Below are 21,169 nucleotides of genomic sequence, written 5' to 3'. Positions count from 1 at the left end.
ATCTTTCACCTACCTTGCAGCAAAAGTTTGGAACACCTTACTTCTTCAACTCAGACAGTCGGCATCACTGCCTCAGTTCAGGAAGGACCTCTAGACCTGGCTCTTCAACTGAACTCTGGTGACACACCCCTCAGCGCCTTGAGGTCTTATGGGTGAGTAGTGCACTTTAAAAGTATTTGATGGATAAACTAAAACAATAACTATATATAATTTTATTTTACAGCTCGTGGCTCTTAGCCAGGGGTGCGACGCTCCTTCGCCATTGCGAACGAGCCACCTCTGCATTGCAGCTGAGATATCAGGGGAGAAGGGCGACACCGGCAGAATTTGGTCTATCGATCAGTATCTCTGCTACAAACTCCAGCTATTACAAGTTTGCTTCCGAACATGACGAATAACTTCTGCCACCCACATTTTGTGTGTGTTTTGACCCTGCAGTTTTTCACTGATTCAGTAAAAAGAAAAAGCATACATTTTCCACTTGTTCCGAGCAGGTGGAAAGTGTGTGGGACTGCCTGGGGCTGGTTATGGATGTGCAGTGGTCCAGGGCATGCTTCTACCTGTCCAAGGAGAGCACTCCGTGCTTAATGTGAGCCGGTGGGGGCCACTGGCACATAATTTGTGGGGACGGGCACTCATGTTTACTCATTAGACATTCACCTAGAGAAACACAGAATGCAAGAGGGCGAGAAAGATGAAATACAGTGACAAAGGGGAAAAGTGAGATGAGAAAGAACCAGCAAGAATGAGATAATGAGGGACAGAGTGTTTGGTGGTATCCAAAAGTATGACGGGAAATCAAGACTACGGCAAAATAAGTATTCAGTACCCCCAACATTCATAGCATCGGCTAATAGATTTTGGGCCCGAGAAATTATTGTATCATAAATGACCCACTGGAAGCACTGTATGCTTCCCCAGCTGCTGTGGTGGGCGGACACGGACTGGGCAATGCTGCCTGCCCTCAGCCTATGTTCCAGCAATTCTCAAAAACTCATTATCCCAGGCACCGAATTATCAGGTCCAGAGTTTTTGTACCCAATAATTCCGGGCCCTGACACGCTTGTAATATCAATTTACCTTAGTTCACCTTGAGCTAACACGCCAGGTCAAATAGCGCAACTCTTAATGCAGGCTTAACAGGGAAGGCGGAAATCTGTAATTCTGTCAAAAATGATTCACTTCAGCCTCCACTGCACGTGGTGCTAAATGTCTCAGAGCAATGGTGCACACATCAAGTACCTCTCACTGCATGTGACCGGATTGGACATGAATGGAATATCACAAGTACATAAAGTATTTCACCAATGAAAGTCTGTCATCCTCGCCCCTATGCAGTGCCTAATATTGGATAAGAAAAAGTGCTGGGCCCCATAGTTTTGCTCAGAAGCTCACAGCCTGCGTTATTGGATGTTGGCATGAAAAATGATTTACTGCATTGTGTTGAGGCCACCTCATGCCCCATTAATTAATTACCAGACATTCCCGGTTTCTTTATCTCACTCTTGCGGGTTCCTACTTTGTCACTTTGCCGCAATTCTTCTGTATTTTTCCTGGTCTTTCTTTCCCCCTTGTATGTTTTTTCATGCAGTTGCTCTAGGTCAATGTCTGATGAGTGAAAATATGTGCGGGTGCCCAAAAAAGTGGACTGGTGGGCCACACCTGCCACCACCAGCTCAACTAAGTGTTGCATTTATGGTCAGGTGATTAGTTGGGTTGGACAGAACCAAGAGTCTTAAGCAATCTTTGGCTCTTTTTCTTTTCATGGGTTTGCTCGGTGGAAGTTGTAACAAAGACAGGATTATACTAATGAATATCGACACCAAAAATATTAAATATAGAGTTGTATTATATCTCGATATTATGTCTCATCAATATTGTGGTTTTGATATTCATGATGCACACCCAAAAAAGTTGAGTGTGATGCATTGTTGTACATTTATTCTGTGCCTGATTGCACCACAGATGCCTGACACAAGAGGTCTCAAATGTCCACAGTTCAATTTATTTAAATTTGCATGTTAGTAATTATAGTCTTGACTTTATTACAGAACAAACAGAACTAAAAATATAGAATGGAAAGGTGGACTGATCAGCCACAAAACCAGGAAACATGAGTGCACCGGGTTCTTCATGGGGAGTAGCAGTGCAAGATTATCTGTCTCACTCTGCCAATTGCCACCACCATACAACATCATAGCCTAGAGTTAAGGCTCCAACTTCCATCTCATTCCAGCTAAAAACCAGATCAGAACCCCGTCAGCCTTCCGTATTTTGACCTGCCCGGCTAGATCTTAGCATCTTGAAGCACTGGCACCCCTTGACCTGCATCGTAGGTTCCAGAAGGCGTCCGCCCCCAAGTCAGTAGAATCATGTTTCTTACTCCAAACTGACCTGTTATGTCCAGCTACAAACTGCACTTGGCAAACTGAGCCATCTCACAAGCACCTGCTGTGCATGCACACATTACATACTGTGCCAGCTGATGTGTATGCAATGAGCTGGAAATTCAAGAGTTGGTGCATTTTCAGTGTAGGTGTAGCACTTTCTTTCACATCAGCCTCTGCTATAGTCCATACTGTCTCCTTCCAAATACCGCTATCGCTCAAGATGGTTGTTGCTTGTAAGCTGCTGTCTAAACCTGCAATCAGACAAAATGCTGCAGCAGCTGCAGCTGGCACGCTGGGGTGACTGGGACCCTAAGCCCCGGCTGCACCATTGACAGCTATTCCACGGTCTGAGGCACTCCACATAAATAGTACCAGCTACAGAATAACCAGCTAGTACCTGTGTCTGATTGACTTCCCAATCCCCAGCAGCCCTTTAGGAGTTCCACCAATGCGTACAAAGATTGGTTTGCCTAGGAAAGAGTCAGGCATATGTCAAGACAACCTAGCCCATGTATCAGTGTGAATTTTACTGTAACTCAATCTTTCCAGCCTTATTGGCGTTTCACACACACGAACCAGTTAGATTAAGAAATCTCCAGATTTCAATATAGGTCAGTTGATCGCAGCCCCTAGCAAGACCGCAAAGTAGTTTATACACCTACTGCTAACTGGAGGTCAAGGGTTTGACACCCACCAAGGGGGGCACTCTAAATTAATTCACCTGCTACGGATACTGAAAAACATGGTTTAGATCTCAGGTTGATAGCTATTGCTAACTGGGTGTATGTAACCTTCTGGTCACAAGCTGAAAATAACGTACTATTAACTTAGTTTTTCATCCTTTCAAGATTCATAACCGAAGTAAAAAAGTTTTGAAATAATGGCAATACATATTCGTAATATCTACTCTCCTGAATGACTGAAAGTTTCCTTTGTCTCTTTAAAAAAAAAAAAAAAAAGGCTGGCATCTTTAAGAATACACCTAACACTCTACATAGCCTGCTGAGCTGGGCCAAGCACAATTGGCAGTAATCAAGGTGAAAACAATATTTGGCATTGGGTGACAGTGAAAAGTCCTTTGTTTCCTAGACAAATGCCTTTGTCGAAAACACCACTCTGCAACTATCCATGCTGAGAGAGTCTGCCTTCTACATACAACCATCTTGCCCTGTCAAGGTTGCAATATCGTCTAGAGTGGTCTCCCAACAATGCAAATTCAGAACTTCCAAATAATACTGAATTGAGAACCCGAAACTAAGGGCCTATCTCACCTGCTTCTATTGCCTTTATTGGCTTCCACTACAGTGCAGGATCTTGTTCATGGTTCTGTTTCGCATGCACAAGGCATTCCTTGGAAAAGGCCCACTTTAGATGTAGAATCTGGCTACAGGATTTCACCCCATGAGGAACTTGAGATCTTCTACAGCATTCCGTGATCATCAAAATGCAGAGGAAGATCCATTAAAACCCGGGCCTTCATCTCTAGAATCCACATAATGCTGCCTCCACACTATGCATAAATCCTGATTTATGAAGTCCTGAACCTAAACAAAGATAAAGACTTGGTAAATTAGGCCTGGCTGTCTTAAAATGCTATTAAGCTAGGAAAGGCAGCCTTCACACATCATGAAAAGAAAGGAAAGGAATCTTAGCATTGAGCCACTATTTTGGAATACCCTCCCACTAAAAATCTGACGCTTGTCCAATTCTGTACTTTTTAAATGAATCTAGAAAGGCACATCTGCTTTGTTAGTGTTTCTGTTTTTCTGGTCTGGTTGTGTTTCCTCCGAATTTTTTATACTTCTTAGTTGTAAGATACAATTGGGTGAATATGTGGTAACTAAATAAATGCTTAAGCATCTCTTGTGCTCAGGAGTTTGCCCAGGTGATGCTGCTCACAGCTGCCCTTTGAAAAGTGGATACAGTTAAATGTCTTTCTTTGACTCACATGGCCTACAAATGATTGGTCAGCCCTTCTCAGTCATTATGTTCCTGGGTGTGCCTGCATTCAATCAAGTCCTTTTAATTCTGTCCAACTGTTAAGAGATTAAACTAAGGAGATACCTGCTCCAAAGGTCTGCTATCATCAATCAGGCAGATAAACATAGATATATATGGCTTTTAGGAAGGCACTGAAATCTTACCCCTTCTGCTGATCTTGCTGACGCTCAGTTCACCTTCTTGACTGTGTGTGTTTTAGATGTGGCTTCTACCCAGTTGTCTCAGCGCATGAAACCTCCTGCATCATCACGTGCTTTAAAAAACTGAAATAAAATAAACATAATTTCTTAATAATTCAGGCCTATTGTGATCAATAATAATATAACTAGGTAGGAGTCATTCATGAGTTAGGGAATGTTCTCTGTAGACCATAAAATCCCTGGGTGTTTGTTGCAGAGACAGCAAACCACAAAATCATGATATTTCCCTGCTTTTCACTCGCCCCTCACTAAGCACCCCCAACCTACAGCCTGCCTTGCTGTTTAGCTAACTGAGGTGTTATTTCACCACCATTATTCCAGGAGCCTTCGTTTAAACGACAAATAGCTTTTGATATACAGATGTTTATTTGCAAATGCTCTCAGGCTGTGTCATTGTCTGAACACAAAGGGATAATGCATGTGTTAGTAGAACATCTGCGAGTTTCTTTACTACCTCTTTTTACATACCTTCCACAACAATATTAGAAAACCGCTTGTGTTTTATGTGTTTTTCTCGATTAAAATGACCGACAGCTGAGAGGATATGTTGAAGCAACCTGTTGTGAAACAGGGGAACTCTGCAAACCCTCAACTGTTTTATCCAGGACTAATGACAGAACCTCAGAACAAAGCAGCCCACCTCAATCTGCCCGTGTTCCCTTCGGACCACGCCCCTCAATCTATTTAGCTTGATTCCTGCGTCCGCACGTACCAGTCAGCGCACACTTTCAGATATCCAGACTGTATCCAGGCTCTATCCCACCCCTTCCCTGCGGAAGGGAGAGGTGCACGATTTCTGGCTCCCGGGCTCTTTTATAAAATGCTTTCAGTCCAGACATGAAATTGAAAAGTCACTGAAAATGCGTCCCTTCAAAGAAGATTTACCTAAATACGATATTATCCATTATCTCGTGCACGTGTGGCGCAATGTTTACCATACTAATTGTAATAAATGATCTACTTTTGCTCTTTTTACTTTACTTCTATGAAGAGCTCTGCCTGGCCGTGTAATCTGACCGCAGTGGGACTTCAGCACACACTTGCCTCTAATCTTTATGATAAATAATATTGGAAGGATGATCATATTGCTATGACGAGTTTCGTGAGGATACACTCTTTTTGGGGAATCCGTTTTAAAATGCATGTGTTATACGTGCGGGAAGGACACAAGTTGACGATGTGTTTTTGACTTTTTTCAGACCAGTGAGATCGCAAAACATGTGTTGGTTGAAGTGTTGCCTGAACTGTTTGAATTACTCTAAAAATAAATTGAACTATTTGAAACCTTCGGACGGTTAAACTTGGTATTGGAATACAACTTGGCATTATTTAAAAATTAAATGTGGGAGTGGTGCCTTAGGCAAATATTATCTTCAGCCTCATCAGAACGCAGGGCTGAATGGTTACAGAAAGAGAGCTTTCGTCAAATGTCCCTTTGTGAAGAACCACAAATACAAACAAAAATAAAAATGGACTACTCACCTGCTGCTATCCCATAACCCAAAAGAATCCTGTACCTACAATACCTCCGGCGACTACCAATGAGGTGGCCCACAGTAGCTACAAAAGTGAAGGCAGGCTGTTATTAGCAATAATAAATCAGAATAATAGAATGCTAGTGTGTTTAAATGTGGGAGCCACAGGATAGTGCCATAAGCCAACCAGCACTTTGGCCCTATACCTTTTTCACTGGAAGCAAATGGTCATGAATCTGACTCAAATTAACTTAGAAGCCCATAGCCCATGGGAGCTGAGATGCAACTTATGATAGTTTATGAGAAGGCCTCAATGGCACTGGCACTGAGTTTTATCCTTGGAGATCCTGTAGACCACCTAAGTGGTTAGGTAGGAGTGAACTGCAATACTAAGATTGCACAGATAATCAAGTAGTAGAACTAATACTTTGAAAAACCTCAGGTAGACTTTAGCCCGAATAGGAGCACATCAACTCGGGTGTGGTAATCACAGAAATCTGGTGCTCCTGCCTGATGGTAATTGTTAGGACTCAGGGTAGGAAGCAGGGACTACAGAACAAAAAGCAGTCTTTGTCATGCGTGTTTCATCCATCCAATCACAGACTAAGGGAAAAGAGGTGGAGACATTCGAGAGCTGGGAAGGGGAGGCTGTGGGGGATAGAAAAGGATGCTAACCAGCTTGGAGTCCTACAAAAGACAGAAGATAGAGGGGTACAAAAAATGAATAATCAGTTATCTGACAGTCCTCTTCACCTCCCCACGTCCAGTGGTACATTTGCTTCATTTAGATGTGGGAAGAGCACCGACTACAACACCCCATGGTCGTCAATCAAAGGTAGCAGCCCGTCAGACATCTTTCACACATCAGGAGGGCTGATCGCCACATGCCTGTCCACTGGATCACAAAGTGAAGTTGGATACACGTGGGAAACAGGACTCTCCAGATACCACACTTCCTGCATAATCAAGCCCTTTATTGGCTTGAACATGGAGAAGGGCAACAGAAAAGGCCCACGATCAAAGATCCTTCCTCAATAAAGACCATATGTGCCAGTGGAATGAGATTTTGGAAGCTCATCATCATAACAGCCCTACGGTGACTTAGGAGCTAATGCATCTGGCACTGTGGATAGAGAAGCAGCTGCAGTTTGGAAAGCATGGCATTCACCCTTTTCCGTTACAGCCTCTACAAGCATTATTTCTCCTGGTACTTAATCAGAGAAATTATGCACAGGCAGGTGAGGCTATGCTGGGTTGAGCTTTCCCCATTCTTTTAATGTTCCAGAATGCTAAGCATCTCCCTATGTTCCCTCCTTTGACAGAGAATGGACCAGTCGGAGCAGTGTTTGTGAAACGCCATAGAAACACTTACGCCTACTTACACATCCCTTAGAGGGCACACAACCCTGCCAATATTTACACACCAACATGGTCCCCTACAGATGAAAGAAAATATAGGTGCAAATATTCCTCCTAAGTGAAGATAGGGTCATACCTTTCCACAGTAAGTCAGCAGCTCTATGAAATGCTATACTTCTCTGCCACAAGGACACCTGATGATCGGTGCTCCTCCATCAAAGGATGAGGGTGAATTGTCTCAAGCCAAAAATGCTGACTTCACTTACTACAGAGTAATTTCAAAATGCTATCTGTTCCCTGCTCTGCCATGCCTTGCCCAGCAATCTGAACTTGGATTGAGAGCTCTGCCTGCCTGCACCTACACTCCTGAAGCCCTAGCACATCTTGCCACCCAATGTCAGCAATTCTGAGGGGTCTCCTTCTACGCCTTCTACTTGGTGAGTTGAAGAGGCACTCAGGGAAGAAAAAATAACTAGAACTTCTAATGCCTCATAGCAATACTGAGAACTCAAGAAGCTTGACAGTGGCAAAGTATCTCTCCCAAGACAGACTAAACAGGAGATTTGATGAATAAGGGATTAAAGAAAATAAATTACAGCATAGCGCCTGTCTTGGCAGTTGCGCTCCCCTCAATAATGTAAGAATTGGTGTGCGGAAGAAGATGATAAATTAATGTGACTGATTTAATCAAAATCCCAAAGGGATGAATTTTTAACAGAGTCAGTTAAGGCAGTTGTAGTGACTTTGAATTTGCCGCCTACATTCCCTTTACATCAACTCGGACTGAAAACAAAGGCCTAGAATGCTCCAGAGATAAAAGATTCGTTTTGCAACCCGAATAATTGCAAGACGAGGCTCTATTCCTTCGGCCGATACCAGAGGATTTCACTCTTAGAAGATGGAAGTGAGGGACCCTTAGGTTTTGTAAGAATGAAGAACCAAGTTTATGATTTTTTTCATTAGAGTAAAACTTTGCCTGAGAGGCCGGCGGAGGTTTTGTTATAAAGACATTTATGTAGAAGATGGGGGAATGGAGCCAAGCATGAGACTGACTGACAATGGATATGCTTCCTCTGACTAGGTTTAATAGCGGCACGTCTGCAGATATATCTATAGACGGCCTGTGTGAATGGATTTAGCTTAACCTCGGTGTGAATCATTAAGAGGACCTGAAACAGATCCATCATCACAGTGCTGCGGGAAAGACGGGATGCAAGTAGAAAAGTGAAAACTAGCAAGCATCCACAATACCTTGATTTTGTGATTTAAAGTCAGGTTTGGATCAAAGATAAAACCCTTCATTTTGACAGCAAGTTGGACAGCAGTGTTGAGGCAAAAGACGATCAAGGCAAGAATCAACTGGGATTCTGGGGAAGAAGATGCCAATGATTTCAGCATTGTGTTGTTTGAGTTGTTGTCCTTCTGTAGCCCCCCAAGATTTCAGCCAACACAGTACAGACAATAGGGTGTTGTGTGGTATCACATTCAGTGCGGATAAGGGGATGCTATGTTGCAAGGCACATTATACAGATAACATGGTGGTGTGTTGCATCCAGTAAAAGGTGAGGGGGTGCTTTGTTACATGGTCACTTGGTACTGATAAGAGGGTGTTGTGTTGAGTATTACAACATGTAGGATGCAAAAAGAGTCGGACATTCTCTCTGTAGGAAGTTCTGGGGGCTCTGAAAAAAATCGCTACTGGTAAAGTGAGGGCCCAGCTAGATAGTGAAAATAAGAATTAAAGGGGAAGGGGGAAAAGGGACATGCCAGAAGTCTATAAATGTACTCGTACAGCAGCATCGGTGCTCTTGACAGTTCACATGCAGTAAATATTCCAACGGTTGCACAACATAAAAATTATCATATACTAATAAAACCAAGCCTCTCCAGTCCCAGATTTGAAAAGCATATTTAGATCTGTGATCACAGTGTGGCCTAGTAGCAATACTGGTGCCTGTAGATACCAGAATTTTCAGTTCTAATCTCAGCTTCACATTTTGGCCAAACTGTGTGATTTAGGGCAAATTACTATACATTTCTGTGTCTTATTTCCCATAGTCACAAAAAACGGGAGGCGCACTTAGACATAAACCCTGTACAATGTGTTAATATGTAGTCTCGCAGTTGTACGATACTCTGCAGGTAAAGGGGTAAAAAGTCCCACATTTCTCCACCCACGTCTCTCAGATGAACTGCTTGATCTTTTCTTGAATTCAGAAGCTGAATATGGGAATGTTTCTGCCATCTATCTGAAGCATTCAACAATTATTTGCTTGCATAAAGTGCTTCTTACTCCACTTCTGTATTGATCCGTCATCTGTTCTTTTTGCTTTTGTCACCCTAAGTGGGAAGGGTATTCTCAGAAGTGGGTCCCATGCTCACTGCACCATTGGATTCAAGCTAACCTGGCTGATGAGGGGGTGATACCCTGAAACCGGTCCCAGGATGCTAGTTTCCGGTCCAAGGAGGACCCTGCCTGGCAGTTCGGGTTGGACTGTGGCCATGGGGAGCAGGGTCAAGATTGATTTGCATATGGCTGGATCCACACTTGGGTGGCATGGTGGGCAAAAGAACAATGGAATAAACCCAGATTTGTGTGACTGGGGGTGAATGTTTGCATTTTTCAGCATTCCGTCCATCATCTGTTGTTTTTGCACTTCTGTATTGGAGCATTTGAGAGGGGGACCTGAAGTCCTCCGTTTTCCATTCATTCCTAGGTACACTTTCAGAACTATGTGGTTCATATTATGTCCTAGGTGGTAGATGTGAAGTGAGATGAGTACCGTTCAAATACATGCTTTATAAATGGTGAGCATGTGTCACAGCGCAAATACGTTCTCTGTAGTAGAGTTTGAGAGTAGAAGTAACGAAGCCCGCAAATTACTAGTTTGCACAGATCATCAGACTGAGTCTTGTAATTCTTACACCATTTCTAAAACCTGGAAAGGTCAAGAAGTTACAATTAACCAATTTAATGGTATTCACAAATTGTCTTCTGTTCTGGCCAATTTCGCAGCAAAAGCAGAGACGACACAGCCCATTAGACCCGTTGCTTCCTCCAATGCCAGTGTCACTGACATGACAAAAAGGCTCCTGTAGTTTTGCTTAGTTTTCCTTAGCTGAGCAATTTATCACATCCCCATTGTTTTTCAATTGCTTTCTTGGAGGTTAGCGTCCCAGGGCTGACTATGACAAGCGGCTTCAGCTTCCTCCAGATCAGTGCATCTGAATTGAGAGCCAAGCGCTGCTATTCCTAGGTCAGGCTGGCAGTGGCCTGAGTCCAACGGCTGCTGCCATCAGATGCCAGGGTGATTGAACTATTCCAGGTCTCCAGCTGCATTGCTTCTTGAATGTGCTGCACTCCTGGCTGGACATGGCCTCTAATTGGTCATGGTGGCTCAGGCCTGTACAGCTGTAGATTTGAAGAAGAGAACGCCTCGCTTGGCTTTGGTTTCACAGCTAAGCATTTGAGACTAATGTGTTCATTGTGAGTTGTTGATGTGCTGCATGCCGCATGTGTTTCAAATTACAGCAAGTGCCACATGGAGTGGGGGGGGTCAGTAACGGTCTTCTGAGTCTTTTAAAACATGCAGCATCTTAAAAAATTATGTATTTTTAATTCCAAATTTTTATTAAGTGCCGCTTGCAGCCATTTGGCCACTGCAAGGTGTTAGGGGGTAGTTTGGGAATATGAGAGCAACTAGCAGAGGCTGGGGTAGTTAAAGTGCCAATCTAATGCAACATATATATCCCTATTTGGTATTCATCATCAGCCATCCTTTGACATGTGTATCGTCTACAATCTGACAACGTAAAGAGTTCTCTTCCTAGGCATTCCTTAGGTGCCTCCCTCAAGATGGGTTCACAGCATTGTAGAGTTTTGGACCTGAATGTTCAATGAGCTGCTTTCATGTTTCAGGTGCCTAAAGGTTAATTGGCAAACTAGGTAGGAGCTGGTGGACCACAGTTTTCTTTCTGAAGTGTAGTGAGGATCCAGCTCTTGAAGTACCACAGAGCTTTGCTCCAGTAGGAAAGCATGAACTGGTCTCTGCAAACCTAATTTTACAATGTATTACAAAAGTAGGTAAACCAGTACTACCGGAGTAAATACATGCCAGTGAGTGAGGAGAAAGATTCAAGTGAAGTACTGAGAACAAGCCATGGCAATGCGGGAGAAGGGCTGACTCAAGAAAGTGTAATAAATAAGACCAAAGGGAGATCTAAGAGGGAGCAAACAAGAGAGGCAACAAGATTGAAATAAGGAAAAGAAAAGGGAGTCATAAGAATCAAAATAAGGGGGTCGTGATCACACACGCATTTAGCTGGATCTGCTTTGGCAATGTTTTTTCAACAGAAGACGTCTGAGATCTTCTTGAACATTAGAAGGGGAATAATTCCATAACACAGCAGTAATTTTCTCTATTTTGTATGCCAGAGGTCCCAACAGAAGTTATTCAGCACTTTGTAAAGACCACTGACCCACCACATATTTCATCTTGTTTGTAAGGTAGAGAAGAGTGCCTGTATGTCATGCTTTATGAGTGATGCAAGCCATCTTTAGCTTCAGTGGGAAAGGTATTATAATGAAGTCTAGACAGAGCAGAGGATTTAACTATGGACTTGAGGTTCAGTTCTGAACTGAATTGCCTGAAGCCCGTAGCAATCTCAATTTGAAATATGTACTAATCACCATACCACTGTGAGACTGGACATTCAGACTTTTGTCAGGAGTGAAGCCCCACAACTTTTGAGCTATTGATGACCTCAGCAGTAGAGCTTTACAATCACTGATATGACAGGGCCCGATCCAAAATTGAAAGATGTGGTTGGAATAAAAATGGAAAATTGGTAAAAACTTGAGCATTCCTTAGGATTTGGGCAGTGTATTAGATAACATCAGACAGGGTGACCTTGAGATAGAGCAGTGTAATATTGGTATTTTTATTGTTGTTGAAAAATACCAGTGTAGCAGGCAATCTGCCATTAATAGAGCCTTTTTCGGTCCACATGGGTTTGACCTGGGATAGTATCCACAAAACCAAGGGTTCAACAAAGGTGTTGCTTGGCTAAGGATTCTTTCATATTGAGCTAAAGAAAAAAGAAAAACGTAGGGTGATATGACTTTCTGTTTGTTTTGAATCCTGGTACTGTGTGGTTAAAAATTAAACTAGACTAATACATTTAAGACATTCTGTAATATTTCGGGGTATGTTTAACAATTGGTGACGCCACAACTCTTCCTTTTCCTCTGTAAGTGTCTTTTATATGTCGACAGGCTAAGCACGTTTACCAAGAGCACAGCTTCATAGTTCCTCCTAAATCTGTTGTCGAATCTGACACTGGAGCATTTAAGCTCATTTCTGATCAACGAGAGTGTTTTCTGTGAGAATAGTGCGTACAACCATTGCGTATTAGTTTACATCCAAGTCGGTACACCATTGTTCCAAGTGTTCAACTATTTAAAATATATACAAATCTTGAAACTTTATACGGCTAAGTAGCTTTCCATTTCTGAGAACATATGTCTACATTTGTTAATGTCATATGCCACATGAATTGAGTGCACAGGGATGTGACACTGCAAATGAAGGAATATTAAGTGGCACCTTTGGGCATTTTACACAAGCAATGACAGGAATGAAATTACCATAAGGTGAGGTAAAGCTGCTCCCTAATTCGGTGCCACTGCTGAGTGACACTAAGATGATTGAAAGGCCCAAAACTTCCCTTTGACAGGTTTGATGCAATAGCGCTTGCTCTATTCATGGCAAATACACTGTATTCCGCATTTGCTCTAGGGAGCTTTGGTTCAGTTTCCTTCAGCTATTAGTTTCTTTGGCCAAGAAACCTTGAGACATTGTCAATCACGTCTTGGATCAGCTCACAGGAGAGTTCAGACTCACTTTCTTTTGAATGGCTCGTTGGGCATTTTCTACATGAAGATAAAAGAAAACATAATAACTTGCGATTGCACCTTGACCCTAGCCACACGTTTGAGGGCCGTTTCTAGTGGAAGGGTTTGGACTTTCAGGCACTGGCCTGGTGCGTCCGTTAGTTTTGTGAATTCCAATAATGAGTACTTCCCCACAGATCATAAGCATACCCGTACACCACCAAAGACTTTGTCCTTCTGTGAAATCAGATATATTTTTTTTCGCCCCATAATGTAGTTATCAAGTAATGGAGCAAAGACGTTTTTCTTCAGGTAAGGGAGAAGGACAATTTATAGTGAAAATATGTTTTGCATATTCACAAACTAGCTAGACTCTTTAGAGAGTCACTAGTTTGTAGTTTGCTAATGTGCACCTTAGCTCACAATTCTCAGAGGCCATGTTCTCTAAACTTCAACTGCTGGTGCAGTAACTCTGGGCATATAGTCTGAGTCAGTAATTGGCATGTGTGGTCATCTCACCTCTCCTACCACACCTAAGAAGGTTTGAATAGCATGAAAGTGACCCACTCAATACAATTTCAGTGTAGAAAATAGCTGCTTACTTAAATGTGAATTTCCTTCAAAAGGGATGAGAATGAGCAATTGATATGCTTTAGCTTTGGTGGGGAACTGCTTGTGCGAGCAGGGGTCTCAAGGTCTCCTCTGATGCTATCGCTGCATTTCAAGACACGGAAAGGCAATGGGCCCCTGGGTACTAGCCAAGTAGCAACAAACATATACAAATATACAAATCCTGCATTCAGATGCAAAGCTGGTGGTGGCGCTCTTCAGTAAGTTTCCCAAGGGTCTGCCATGCTGTTATTCAGTTATGGGGATTAACCTATCCCCGTCATTGGCCTTGGCGGCTTGGAGGACACAATGCTATCGGCCCCATTTTGGAGAAAGAGGGCCCATGTTCACTGAGATTTGGTGACATTACAATATGTTTACAGATGGACCTGGAAGCTAGAGGAGTGGGCACCAGTCTTGGGTGGTCGTTCAGAGGCTTCATGAACTCATCCTTTGCAGGTTTCCACCCTCCCCAAGTACAACGTACTGTCTAGGACTCAGTCTACCTTACCTAAACCAAAAGACACCAAAACAAGGACACTGGGTGTTGTAATGCGATAATGTTTGTGTAGCGTAATGGGCATGAAATAATGTGCACATCCCACAGTTTATGGTTAATAAAGAGCGGCAAAAACTGAGGGGGCTGCGGAGGGGCTTTAGGGTCCTTTTCAGAGGATTTTATTATCCCAGGTTTTCACACGTTCGGCAGGAAAAAATAAGATGACAGTGACATTAGGTGCAGGTGAACAGGAACTTGCATTGCACTCTATTTATCTTTATATAGCACTTTGCATAAATCTTTCAATGCCTAACTGGCTTTTCTGCGTGGCCCGGTAGCATTGTTTTTATAGGGCTGATAAGTTCATGAAACCTTCCGATTTCCATTGGGTTCTTGCACTCCGAAATGTAAGTGGTGTACAGTCCTGCAAACAGAATTGTGGAGCTAAAGTACATCTGCACTGGTAAACCTCTTTTTGGTGTTTTTTCTAGGAGGAAAATATTTTTCTTTTCTGAAGAAACCTTTATCCTTATTCCTCCCATCAGTTTTGCCGGAATAATTTCCCATTACCACTCTTTGTAATGACCTGCAATGTTTGCAAACCGTAAAGATGGACCCACCCAGGAACGCCGCAAACCACCCAGAGTAGCAGATTTCCTCACATAGAAATCTGCAAATTCCACCCACGGCCAAAATTTATTTGTGCGCATATCCCAGCTGCAAAGATTGTGTGGATCATTGAATGGATTTTGGTCTTGAAAATGACTTTTTGGTGTAATTGATCTTGAAGCTCAAAAACATTTACCAACTCGGCCTGTAGTGATTATCCAGGAATTTTGTAAAAACACTGAGCAGGAGACACAATAGTAGTGGCTGCATTAAAGAAGTGAGCAATAGCAAATCAGGCTGGGGTGTTGGGGTTCACACTACAGGGTAATGAGAGATGCACATATGGGCCAAATGATGTTGAGCAACCCTTCTACAGAAGACACAACACCCCTAAACCTGTCACCAAAATGCACGTATGTTACAGTAACTAGCTAATTAAACATTAATATTTTAGGAAAAAGGAAGAAAGAAAGAAAGAGGGTAAATAACTACTGGGAGGAACAGAAAGAGTATGGGGTGCGAGACAAAGAAGAATATTTAGTATTGGGGACACGAGAAATGAAGGGACAGAGAAAGAAAGAGTATGAGAGAGGAAGAGAGGGAGAAGAAACGGGGCACTGGCAATGGCACAGCAGGATCTTTAGAAGAGTGTCTTAAGTCTTTATCTCATTCCAGTGTACGCTGTAATTGATGGAGTCACTCAAGGCTTCATGGTGACGAATATTTATTCTTTTAGAGATGTAATGCAAGGGTGTTACCAGTGTTTCCATGTAATGGAGAAAAAAAATTTCACTAGGTATAATCTGATTGTGTATTACAAAGTTACTTTGAAGCACTTGTTTTTTATTAATAAGGAAGACCCTGGTTCTAAGTTCAGAATCTAGGTGCTCGTTATCACATCAGATAATAACAATATCTTGGGAGAAATTATTTATCAGGTGCAATAAATATTACCTGCTATGAGTTTCTGGGAAATAATGTGGACTTTGGTGTATACTGCAAAAAAATCCACATGATACGGTAAACAACATACTCTTTTTCCTGTTAAATTCTGGGAGGTTTGACCAGCCTAAAAATATAATGAAGATTGAGATACATAACCCACCCGATGAACACTGCATGGTGTATACCACCTAACTCATAATTCTAAACTCTATGCCAACTGTGGTTTATACATTGTCGAAAATATTGACCCACTCGCAATCAGGGCCTAATTCTTTTGCAGCCTGTCTTACACTGTGCGTAATACAATTTTAAAATAATGACTTACATATTCAGAGTGCTATCATTTCAGGATGGGACCTCGTAGCACTATGCATTCACATCACTGTTCCTGACTGTGCTAAGCAGAAATCAATTCAGCGACTGTCTAGATAAACATACAGACATCTGTACTGATCCAATTGTACTTACAAAATGTAAAAGAGTGCATTTCCCAGCAATTACTTTAATTTGCATTTATTTTCCATTTGAGGTTTGTGCACTGTATTTTGTATGCATTTCAAGATAAAAGGGCAACAAAAAACAAAACTGCAGAATATTCTTGCTTTTTTTTTTTGCCATATGTGGCCATGCCCCCCACACTCACTGAGCATGCCCATTACAATCAGGATCACAGTTCAGGATCCCATCATTTTTATGCACTTCAACCACTGACACTACCAAAAATGATATTGAAATTCTCAACTAGTTTTTGCTAGGTGGTCCAACACCATTTTAGGTGGCACTAAACCTATGCAAGACAACCACAGCAGTACACAAGAGTTTCCAACATGCTGGATGAAAGCTATCTGATTTTCAAGGTCCCATATCGTGCGAGTACTAGAAATTAACCTAAGATTCATGGGGACATTTCCAGTACCGACAATCGTTGTCGGCATGGGCGCACTAAAATTGTCATTACTGACATTTTCCCCCACCATGTTGAAGAAGCTGCCTAAGACATGGGAGTGAAGGCCTCCCTACTTAGCCAGTATGTGTTAGCACGGCAGACCTTCCTCAAGTAGTATGGAGGCGAGACCTCCGTCACATTGATACAATCAAAAACATGGTTACACCTTAAAAGGAAGTCAAAGATGGTGATAACTAGTTCTCTCCTAGGTCACAAAACGTCCTAGGGTCACTTTTGGGATGGGAATGTGCTCTGCATGGTAAGCAGGAGCACACTCTGCAATGATTGACCCAGTCTCATATGATATGCGTATTCTTACTTTTTGTGGCCCAACTGGCACACTAATTAAGCAAGCACACTGAAGTATGGCCATTTTCTTTGACTCTGAGATCCACAGCCTGATTCTGAGACCTGGAGGGGTGCACCAAGCACTCCCTTTAGCTGCTGTGCGACTATTGTCCATGTCCTGTATTAAGATGTGGTGGCAGCAGACCATTTGCCAGCACTGAAAAGACCTGCTATCTCATTCAGTAAAAGCATAGAAGCTACTGGCCCCACCCATGTAAATGTCTGTTTATGAGACACCCAGATCCTTCCACTGACATCCTGTGTGCACTACGAACATGTGTTGTAAAAAGCATGCATTTGATTGCTTCTGGTTTTACATCCACAGGATAGAGTTGTCATGTGCAGCCTCCCCAGACAGTGGAAATGTATTGCTTATATTTCTGAACCAGAGGGTTCTACCCTAGACACTGAAGTGTGGCAGGATGGATACAGAGCTGCCTTTATAAATTGCACAGCAGCCTTTTAGCAGGAGATTGCTAATTAGTCCTACATGAGCACTGCCATTTGGGTAAATGATGGGGGAATGAGAGTAGGTTCTGTTGTTAGAGGAATGTAAGCTTCTATGCAGGGCCTGTCCCTTTTACCTCTCCTTGAGTGCTACTTTAGGAAGGCTGATGACAGCCAGGTGCAAAGGTTTTGCACATCCTCATTCATTTTGTTGGTAAGTGGACATCACCTGAAGGCTGTGGACCTTGGTCTGCCTGTGGGCTGGGCAGCCTGCTTGCCCTTCTGACAATGGGGAGATATGTGTTTGATCACACACGAGTTGACTGTGAGTTTGAAGTCTCTCTCTCTCCTCTCCCATACTTCCTTCCTGAGATGCATGTGACTGCCTGATATTCCTACCCCGAGACAAATCACAAATGTTTTACTCAGTCCAATTTGCACAGCCATAGTAGGTCAGAGCCCAGGATACCAAAGACAAAAGACCTTCTTCCCCGGTGGACTGACAGGTACTATTAGAAGTATAAGTACAGATGTTAAAAGAGACCAACGTAAGCACTAACATGACCCAATCAAGACACTTGCTGTAAACCTATACTGTGACAAGCATTGGCAAAGCCAATAGGTCTCGCCTATGCTTGAGGTATTAACTTTTCCAATGTGTTTTAGCCATGTTCTTCAGCAGCGTGGCTGCTGTTCAGCATAGCTAAAGGTTAGTGACTTAGAGGAGACTGGCAAGGAGTGTCGTTAAGTGGAATGGCAGTGTGTCGTGCATTGGAGTGGCATAATGTGGAGTCACAGAGTGCCATACACTGGAGTGGCAGAGAGTAGAGTGGACTGGTGTAGAATGCATTAACAGTGTTGCTGAATATAGTGCCATTGAGTGCAGTGGCATTGAATTCAGCAGTGCACAATGCAGCGTCGCAGAATTCAGTGGCATAGATTAGAGTGGAGCATAATAGAGTGCAGTGGTGCAGAGTGGAGTGCTGCAGAGTAGAGTGGCGCAGAGTAAAGCTGAGTGGCATAGAGTGCAGTGGCATTAAGTGGTGCAGAGTAGAGTAGTGTAGAGTGGTGCAGAGTAGATTATAGTGCCACAGGGTGCAGTGCCAAAGAGTGCAGTGGCATAGAGTGGAGTACAGTTCAGTGCATAGAGTGCATTGTTGCAGAGAAGAGTGTCATAGTGCAGTGGTGTAGAGTGGAGTAGAGTGGCACAGAGAGAAGTACTGTAGAGTACAGTAGCATAGAGTGCAATGATAGAGTGCAGTTGTGTAGACTGCATTGGTGTAGAGTGCCGTGGTTAAGACTAAAGTGGCGTAGAGTGCAGTGGAGTTGAGTGTCAGAGTGCAGTGGCATGGAGTAGATTGTTTCAGAGTAGAGTGAAGTGGTGTAAAGTGGAGTGGTGGAGGGTAAAGCAAAATTGCATAGAGTGGCAGAGTGTAATGGCATAGAGTAAAGAAGTGTAGAGCGCAGTGGCATAGAGCACAGTGGCATAGAGTAGATTAGAGTGCTGTACAGTGGTTTAGCGTAGGGAACAGGGGCATAGAGATGAGTGTTACAGAGTAGAGTGTATTGACATACAGTGCAGTGTTGCAGAGTGACGTAGAGTACAGAGGCATAGAGCATATTTGAGGATATGTGGTGCAGTGGTGTACAGCAAAGTACCAATAAGTGCACTGGCATAGAGTAGAATGGTACTGGTTAGAGTAGAGAGGAGTAGCATTAAGTGGCGCAGAGTGCAGTGGTGTAGAGAAGAGTGGTGCAGAGTGCAGTGGTACAAAGTGGTGTGGTGCAGAGTAGATTGGAGTGATGAAGAGTGGAATATTCATGGTGCGGTAGCACACTGCCATTACAGACAACACATGTTCAATTGAAGTGACCATTACATTTGCACAGACATACAGTTTTATTAATAAAACTATACAGTGCACAGACAAAAATGTGTGAAAATTGAATAACCTAGTTTGAATATATTAAAGTATTTGTTTCCAACACACTTTAGAAAAAAACAAAAAATGTGTTTCATTTGTGCGTTCATAATTCTCATATATTCTGAAATAAATACACAGTTGATTTAAATGTTGTTGTAGACTTGAAAAAAACTCTTTCCTCACCCCAGTATCCAGACAGAGTGTCACATAAATCTTCTCATTTTGAAGTCAGAGAAAGAAAAGTTAAAATGCGCCCCTTGGAAGACAGCACCTGACATTTGACCCAGGTTTCTGAATGCACAGCAAATGTGACAAGATAAGAACAAGATTTAAAGGTCTGTTAACAGAAACCGTGTTTGTGGAAGAATACAGAAAACGTGGTTTAGGTAACGGGAGGGATGAACTGAACGTGGAGAGCCTAAAGCAAGTAAAACCAGCAAATGGAAAGCCAGGAAGTGTGAATTTCAAACCACACAGCCAATGTAATCAATGAGCGGAATGCATTCCTAGGTCAACTTTCTGAAAGTCCCCAGGATGTCTTTAGCAAACTAGACACGAGCGCAGTCTGGTAGGCTGTGACCTAAAAATGAATGTTAAAATCACAAACTATCTAAAAGGGAATATGCTTTAGGAGTATTTGTTGCTCTGCATGTTGCATAAAATACAGAGTCTACAGGAGTTAAAAAATGTTTATCTATTCCAATACATTATTCACCTAAATTGACAATGACCTTTCCAAAGATGTGCAACTCATCACAAAGTGACTGAAAATGGGGCAGATGTGAACACTGTATCTTAGAGGTCTATCCAATCACAGCCAGAGCTGGGAAATCGGTTTCATCGATGCACTTTAAGATTGTGTATGTAAAACTGCAGAAATGGTCGTTTGCACACATAAAGACTTAGAAAAAGAACAGCAACACTTCCATCTCTTTTCGTTAAGCGCTCCTGAAATAGTGCTTTGAAGCCAGAGAGCAGAACGGTGAGAACGAATTATGAACTCGCTTAATGAAATACCTTTCCGCTATAGGTGATAATAATAGTTGCTTTTTCTTTCTGAAATATGGAGTATTTTTAACTGCTGACCAAACATTTAATTGGCTCAATACAGTCGAGAAGGTTTGGTACCTGTGGTATTTTTAACATCAGTTGATACGTTTTAATTTTCTGAGATATTATCAAGGACGAGTTCAAAGGGTCATTGAATTGAATGGATAGCCTTCAGGATTGTGGGGACAAGCAGTTGGGTTGTGCCATGCACCATACTGCTGGAAAGAGAGGTGCTGCTTGATAGTGAATGGGGTGCACTATGGTTCTAGGGTGAGGAAGCATCAGGTTGCTGCGAGAGGGCACAATGACACTATGGGCGTAGGAGGATCTTTTTACCAGAACTGTATGTTTAAAATGGCTGGGGGATTCCTTAAACTCAATGGACATACCCCCCTCTCTCCATTATAGCGCAGATGCAAGAAAGAAAAAAGCAAAAATTAGAGCTTGTCACTACTAGCGTTTTTCCTCTACCT

At 42.6% G+C, this 21,169-nt stretch overlaps 1 long non-coding RNA gene across 2 annotated transcripts in view; it reads right to left on the bottom strand.

Moving 5' to 3' along the window:
* The window catches only part of LOC138300246 (uncharacterized), a 686,960-nt gene that overhangs the window by 504,923 nt on the left and 160,868 nt on the right, over positions 1-21,169 (bottom strand). For both annotated transcript variants that reach the window (XR_011204895.1, XR_011204894.1), the window contains exon 3: positions 4,535-4,654. This is a non-coding gene — a long non-coding RNA (uncharacterized lncRNA). The remainder of the gene's footprint in view (positions 1-4,534; positions 4,655-21,169) is intronic.

The sequence above is a fragment of the Pleurodeles waltl genome, chromosome 6, assembly GCF_031143425.1.
Source record: "Pleurodeles waltl isolate 20211129_DDA chromosome 6, aPleWal1.hap1.20221129, whole genome shotgun sequence".
In the NCBI taxonomy this organism is placed as follows: Eukaryota; Metazoa; Chordata; class Amphibia; order Caudata; family Salamandridae; genus Pleurodeles; species Pleurodeles waltl.
This window is presented reverse-complemented; position numbering and strand designations above follow the sequence as displayed.